The sequence below is a fragment of the Culex quinquefasciatus genome, chromosome 3 (genome assembly GCF_015732765.1).
Source record: "Culex quinquefasciatus strain JHB chromosome 3, VPISU_Cqui_1.0_pri_paternal, whole genome shotgun sequence".
Lineage (NCBI taxonomy): Eukaryota > Metazoa > Arthropoda > Insecta > Diptera > Culicidae > Culex > Culex quinquefasciatus.
The window spans coordinates 54,048,745-54,057,329 of NC_051863.1; positions in this window are offsets into that span (position 1 = coordinate 54,048,745).

Sequence of the window (8,585 nt, forward strand, 5' to 3'; positions counted from 1 at the left end):
TTGTCGAAGACACCAAAATTTTATCTCACTCTACGACCAAATTTATAGAAACAACTTGAGCAAACCTTAAAAAATCAGTTTTTTAAAGTGGAAATTCAGGGTAAAGTTTTAGAGAAAAGTGATATTCGGGGCACTCTTAGAACTCTAAAAAACTAACATTTTTTATTTTTGACAAGTCAATTTGAGCTTAAGGGTCAAAAGTTACAGCCATTTTGAGATAAAGAATATGCAGATTTAAAAACTCAAATTTCTTAAAAAGGCTCGAAAAAGGCTAAATCTCACAGATGTTTTGCTTTTAACTCGAGATATTTTCATTTGAAAAAGCCTAAATTTCAAAGGAAACCCATATGGGACCACCCTAACGAAATTCGAAAATTGGCAAAACATGTGTTTTTCCATGTACTTTTTCACGGTAAATCTGAATCTGCCCTCAGAATTGAGCCAAAGTGTCAAAACATCGATTTGTGGTCATATTTTGGGTTTTCATGTAAAATTATCACTTAAACCCCCTGGCCTGCGCCTTTTCGAGGTATTTGAGCCCTAAACATGCAATTTTTGAACCTTAAAATGGCTGTAACTTTTGACCTTTAAGACCAAATTGACCTGTCAATCAGGGCTGCGGAGTAGGGTAATATTTCAAACGACTCCGACTCCGACTCCGGCTTTCTGAAATTAGTCGACTCCTGTTTTATTTGGTAATCGATTGACAACAACTTGTTCAGCTTAACAAACTGAGCTTTATTAATCGGTCTTTCTTGCTCGACACTCGGATAAAGAATGAATGGAAAAGAGAGAGAATGAGAGAGCATATGGATGAATGAATGACGTTTAGAATGGAGTGTGCACAAACTACGTAACTATGGCGTGGTAGCAAACTACGTAATATAACAACTCCGACTCTGGCTCCGGAATTCAGCTCCAACCGACTCCGACTCTGACTCCAACTCCGGCCAACCAACTCTAGCCAACTCCGACTCCGACTCTAGTTGTCAACAAGTGGTTTGCTCCGATTCCAAGTCCGGCACCACATGTTTTTGAATATTTCAAAAGTTAGTTAACTATTATTTTGAAAACACTAATAAAAAGAACAATTTAAATACTTTTAAGTGTCATTTTTTCTAAAGGAAAATAAATTTGAATCACAAAACGTAAAAAAAGTTTTTAGGTTACAAGTTTTATACGTTATTGAAACAGAAATCAAAAGATATCTCCAGTTTTGATGGAAATTAGAAGAACAATTATGTAGGTAAAATTGCATTTATTTAAATTAAATTCAATCAAAGCTTATAAATTTGATTAAATAATTGTTGTTTTATTAACGAATCCTTACACAGAAAAAAAATCAATTCTCGTAATCGTGAATTAAGTTCGCGAATGTGAGAACCGTGAAGGAATTTATTCATGAGTATGGTGCATTTGCACTATAAACGTGAATATATTCCTTCGTGGTTCTCGCATTCGTGAATTTAATTCACGATTTCGAGAATTGGTTTTTTTCATTGTAAAAGAAACTTAGCCTGAATGATCGATCAAAAATATAAATTAAATTTGCTCACTGTTAGGCTGTTATTTATAAGAAGTAATAACCAAAGTCGCCTTGGTTTTTTAAATAACAATTTAAAACGAAACTTTTTTAGAGCTCCACTGATTTCTCGTACATGGACATCACGCCTGTAGGAGATCATTATTGAAAATCAGTGTACCTCAAAAAAAATCGTGGAAAGGACGCTTGCGCATGTTTAGTTCTAAGTTCTAAGTAAAAGATTGTTATATAATCGTTGATTATTTGATGGAAGAGTTATACTGTCAGTAATTTTTATAGATTTACAAAAACAGTCTTTTTAAGTACCTCGTATTTTTTTCCTGAAACATGATTTACTTAAACCTCCAAGACATTCACCATCGGGGTAAAAGATGACTGTGTGTGTGTACTTTTTCAGAAAGAACTGGATAATATTTTGTCTAATTTGTATTGAAGGGGTACATAAATAAAGACAAAAGGAAGCAGTCAAGTTTGAAATATTTCTACAAAACCAATATTGTTTATTATTATTTTATTTATAATACTACATACTTGGGTAAGAGAGGACTAACAGGCCATTGTTTTGTGATCATAGTGAAATAACACACTTAAAGCTACACGGAAAAAAACGTGTGCGAGAAATCGTGAATTTCGATTCATGAATTCGTGAATAAATTTGTGCATGATTTCGTGATACCTTTCATGATTTCATGAATTTTATTCATGAAATCGTGCATAAAAATGCACGAATTTATGAATTTTATTCATGGCTAAAATATTTTTACGAATATTCATGAATTTTCCTTCATGAAATCATGCATATCACTATTCATGATTTCATGACTGATTTACATGAAGTCATGACTAAACTTCATGAATTCATGAAAAATATTCATGATTTTACGATTATTTATGCATGCGTAAATTTTACGCCGTAAAATTTTATTCGCGAATTTATGAATCATGTTTTTCATGATTTCATGAAAGTTTGCATGATTTCATGAATAAAATGCATGAATTCGTGCATAACATTCATGGGTTTATGAATTTTTATCCATGTTTATGACAAGTGATCTTGATCAATCAAGAACAGTTTCGCTCGAACTGTCAAGTTTGTTTTTCGCTTGCCAGTTCAGCCGCGTGTTTATTAGCCACGAAGTCAACCGCGTTGTGACTTGTCGTGTCCTGTTTGTTGTGTTTGCCGGTGAAAGTGATCGTGATTTGTGGACCCAGGATTTGGAGGTGCTGTCCACCGGAACCGGGAAAAGATCTGCGGCCGTTCCGTTGGAAATGGCAACGGAGCCAAGAGCTAGCAGGAGGAGGACCAAGTTGCAGGAAGAGGACCGGGCGGCAGGAGGAGGACCGAGCGGCAGGAGGAGGACAGAGCGCGCGGGAGGAGGACCGAGCGGCAGGAGGAGTAACAAGGTAAGAGTGAGGACAATCTGCAAAAGACAGAACAGTTCCCGGTTGGTTCGCGTGTTTGTTTTGATTGCCGAATCAAAGGGAACATGGTCTATAAGACTGTTCCCGTGTTTTATCTCCGCGTGTGACAGTTTCTTGGTCGCGGACTCGTAGGGATTTCGGTTTTCTGTCAATTGCCGGGGCATTCTACGCGTGTGACAGACTGTGAGGTTTGTTTTGGTTTTGGAAACGAAAAAATCCCGTTTTTTTATTGGTTCCCGTGGATGCGCTGAGTGACATTTCGGCGATTTGTTTTGAGCTAGAAATGGGGACAGGTAAAGTATGTTAATAATTTTAATGATTTTAATATTGTAAGCATAAGCTTTTTTTAAGCTTTTTAAGCAATTATATTTTCCAGGTACTTTAATTTTGTAATGTATAATAAGTTTTTTGAATTACTATTATTTTGAGGTATGTTAAATATGCTAATGAATTTTGGTATTTTTATTTTTCCAGGTATGTAAATATTGTGACTTTTAAAAGTTTTTAAGTATTTCAAGTATTTTAAATATTCAAAGTGTTTAAAGTTTGTTGAGTATTTAAATAATTTTAAGCATTTATTTTTTTCTAGGTATTTTAATATTGTATAAATTTCAAAAATATGTTAAGTATTTGAAATATTTATTTTTGAAGTATGTTTAATATGCTAATGATTTTAAGTATATTCATTTGTTAAGGTATTTTGATATTATATGTTTTTAAAGTTTTTAATCATTTCAAGTATTTGAAATTATTGAAGTATTTAAAGTTTGTTAAGTATTTAAAAAAATTAAGATTTAATTTTTTTCTAGGTATTTTAATATTTCAAGTATTTCAAATATTTTAAGTATTTGAAATATTCATTTTTTTAGGTGTGATTTTAAGTATTTTCATTTTTTCATGTATTTTAATATTCTATGTTTTTAAAGTTTTTAAGTATTTCAATTATTTTTCCAGGTTTTAAAATTTTTAAGTATTTCAAGTTTTTTAAGCCTTTGAAAGATGTTCTTTAAAGTATGTTAAGTTTGTTAATAATTTTAATATTGTAGCTAAATATTTTTTAAAGTATTTAACATATTTAAAGTATTTGAAGTATTTTGAGTATTTTATGTATTTAAAGTATTTTAAGTATTTTAAGTATTTTAATTTATTTAAGTATTTTAAGTATTTTAAGTATTATAATTATTTTAAATATTTTAAGTATTTTAAGTATTTTAAGTATTTTAAGTATTTTTTTTATTTTTAGTATTTTAAGTATTTTAAGTATTTTAAGTATTTTAAGTATTTTAAGTTTTTTAAGTATTTTAAGTATTTTAAGTATTTTAAGTATTTTAAGTATTTTAAGTATTTTAAGTATTTTAAGTATTTTAAGTATTTTAAGTATTTTAAGTATTTAAAGTATTTTAAGTATTTTAAGTATTTCAAGTATTTTAAGTATTTTAAGTATTTTAATTATTTAAAGTTTTTTAAGTTTTTTAAGTATTTTAAGTATTTTAAGTATTTTAAGTATTTTAAGTATTTTAAGTATTTTAAGTATTTTAAGTGTTTTAGGTATTTTAAGTGAATCTATGACATTTCCCCGAAACCCACATTCCCGAAGAGACATTTCCCCGAATTCCACATCTCCGTAAAGACACTTCCCCGAAATGTCATTTACCCGAAAATCATTTCCCCGAACAATCCATTTCCCCGAACGGCCACATCCCCGAATGGCGACTTCCCCTAAAAAACAATTTCCCGAATAGCCACTTCCCCTAATTTTCCACATCCCTGAAAATCATTTTCCCGAATGACCATATCCCCGAACGGCCATTTCCCCGAACGCCACTTCCCCGAACCCGGTCAGGCGGGTATGGCCGTTGCCCAGAACCGCGCGCGCGGTCCTGGGCAACGGCCATACCCGCCTGACCGGGTTTGGGGAAGTAGCGATCAATGAAGTATCATGTCCACAATTGAACGTTCAAAAAATTCCGAGCTTCACTTGAATTTTGAATATTTAAATTGATGTAAGTGCGACAACTGGCCAGAGGGATTTCAGGTCAGAACGTGTTTGACAAACGTTCAGGCCCGACTACAGCAAAAAATTGTAGTTGTTACTTGGGACCTTGGCAACCAAAATCATCCAAACTTCGGGACAATGCACAGAATGGTCAACCAAACAAAACGCGCGGCTCTTTTTTTCGTTTATTCAAGGCCAAACATTAAAACGCGTTTTTCTCGGAACGTCAAAAAGCGACAAACGACAAGATAACACAACAACGTCGATTTGATACATTGGTCATTTCGCAAAAAATGCATTTAGTTGAAAATCAAAATACAGTTCAGACTCGATTATCCGATGGCCTTGTCAAAAGTTCACTTCGGATAATCGAATAATAAAAAAAAATTTAGTCGTCTTTTTTTTTGTCTGTCGAGTCCCTAAACTACTTTAAAGTGATTTAGTAATTTTAAATCTAAAATGGCAGTGATGAAATATTCAAAAAATCCTGCGCATCGATTCCTCGCATAAAGCTATCGTTGCTGTTCAATCCTTACCACGTAGATACCGTTTTGGAAAATTGTCCTTTGCTGAAAATCGCCGCTACAAAAGAAAAATCTTTTTTTTTATGGAACGTGGATGATCTCAATATCCCGCACTCTTGAAGCGTCCGCGTGGTTTATGGATGGCCTTCTACGGTTTTAATCTTAAAAAACACGTAGGAGAATTTAATATTAACGTCATACTTTTATAAAAAAAATCCCAAAATAACAATTTAGTTTATATCAAGGTTATCATTCGGGAAAATTGATTTTTCGGTGAAGTAACCATTCGGGTATATGTAAATTCGGGAAAACGACAGTTCGGTAAACTGGCCATTCAGGTAAATGACATTCGGGGATATGGAATTTTCGGGTAAATGATCTTCGGGGATGTGGAATTTTCGGGAAAATGATTTTCGGGGAAGTGGCACTTTCGGGGAAATGATTTTCGGGGATGTGGAATTTTCGGGGAAATGATTTTCGGGGATATGGGATTCGGGAAAGTGGGATTCGGGGATAAGGGATAAAACCATTTTAAGTTTTTTAAGTATTTTAAGTTTTTTAAGTATTTTAAGTATTTTAGGTATTTTAAATATTTTAAGTATTTTAAGTATTTTAAGTATTTTAAGTATTTTAAGTATTTTAAGTATTTTAAGTATTTTAAGTATTTTAAGTATTTTAAGTATTTTAAGTATTTTAAGTATTTTAAGTATTTTAAGTATTTTAAGTATTTTAAGTATTTTAAGTATTTTAAGTATTTTAAGTATTTTAAGTATTTTAAGTATTTTAAGTATTTTAAGTATTTTAAGTATTTTAAGTATTTTAAGTATTTTAAGTATTTTAAGTATTTTAAGTATTTTAAGTATTTTAAGTATTTTAAGTATTTTAAGTATTTTAAGTATTTTAAGTATTTTAAAAATTTAAAGTATTTTAAGTATTTTAAGTATTTTAAGTATTTTAAGTATTTTAAGTAATTTAAGTATTTTAAGTATTTTAAGTATTTTAAGTATTTTAAGTATTTTAAGTATTTTAAGTATTTTAAGTATTTTAAGTATTTTAAGTATTTTAAGTATTTTAAGTATTTTAAGTATTTTAAGTATTTTAAGTATTTTAAGTATTTTAATTATTTTAAGTTAAGAGTTGAACCAGTTTTTGGCTTAAAAACTCTTTAATAAAGTATACAAAAAAAGTTTTTTTTAGTTTTTTAAGCATTTTGAGCATTTCATTTATTTTATGTATTTTGCGTATTTCAAATATTTTGAGTTTTTGAAGTATTTAATTTATTTTGCCTATTTTAAATAGTTTGAGTTTTTGAAGTATTTTAAGATTTTCAGATTTGTTGAGTATGTTGAGTATTTTATTTCGGTGTTTTTTTTTATTTTTCAAATTTTCAATTCAACTCTCTATGACTCTTTTTTCGTCAAATTAAAGTGTTTGATCATCTGCATTAACAAAAAAAAATCCCATTGTTGTAATTAATCACTTTATTGTAACTGGAGTTCTTAATGAGACAAAAAATAATGGCTTAATTATACGAATTATCGATTATTCTATTATGCACTCAGACAATCAGGCAATCGAGTCTAGACTGCACATGAAATCCCTTAGGTCTTTTTGTATTTAATTAAAGTTTTTGTTGTATTTTTGTATAGAAACGATCGGTACTCAATTAACGTTTCCAAAATGCTCATGTCAAGTTTTGAATGTTGGTTTTACTAAAGTTATGATTGTATTTTTCATTTATTTAAGGCATTTTTGATCATCACATAACTGGGACCTTTGTAAATTTGGAATTCTTTCGCAGTGACCGGTAATCAGTTCCAAGATGGCCAGATGGAGCCAGAGTACATTGGCATCACATACAATGGCCACAGTTTTAAATTTCATGAATTTTGATATGTCACAAGACAGGGTTCCTTGCACATTCCAAAATGTCCCCAGTGACCACCGGTAAGCGGTGACCGGTTCCAAAGTGGCCAAGTGGGGCCAGAGTACGTTGGCATCACTTAAAATGGCCAAAGATGTGAATTTCATGAATTTTGATATGTCACATGACAGGGTTCCTTGCACATTCTATAATGTCCCCAGTGACCACCGGTAAGCGGTGACCGGTTCCAAAGTGGCCAAGTGGGGCCAGAGTACATTGGCATCACATACAATGGCCAAAGTTTTAAATTTCATGAATTTTGATATGTCACAAGACAGGGTTCCTTGCACATTCCAAAGTGTCCCCAGTGAACACCGGTAACCGGTGACCGGTTCCAAAGTGGCCAAGTGGGGCCAGAGTACATTGGCATCACATACAATGGCCACAGTTTTAAATTTCATGAATTTTGATATGTCACAAGACAGGGTTCCTTGCACATTCCAAAATGTCCCTAGTGACCACCGGTAAGCGGTGACCGGTTCCAATGTGGCCAAGTGGGGCCAGAGTACGTTGGCATCACTTAAAATGGCCAAAGATTTTAATTTCATGAATTTTGATATGTCACATGACAGGGTTCCTTGCACATTCCAAATTGTCCCCAGTGACCACCGGGAACCGGTGACCAGTTGCAAAGTGACCAGGTGGGGCCAGAGTACATTGGCAATACATAAAATGTCCTCCGTTTTTTCACAAAACAGGGTTCCTTGTCAATTCCGATATTTGCACCCAGTGGAACAATATGGTAAATGAACAGAAAAAGTAATCCGGAAATTGTGAAAATCGTACCATGAAATCGTGAATATTATGAGTTTTACTTTACGAATTTTTGAACTATGCATATTGGGCACGAATAAACCAGTAGCCGTGAATAAATATGCATGATTAGACATGCCCGAATACACTCGTAAACGTGAATTAAATTCATGATTTCATAAAAAAAAATCACGAATTCATGAAATTTATGCATGATATCATGAAGTTTATACATGATTTCACGAATTTTTACGCCTTCAAAAATAAATCATAAAAAATATTCCAGAACTCATGAATTTTGTGCACGAATTCATGCATAAAAATTCACGATGTCATGAATTTTATGCATGAAATCATGAATTTTTATTCACGATGTATATTTTTTCGACCGTAATCATGAATTTTTATTCATAAAATCGTGAA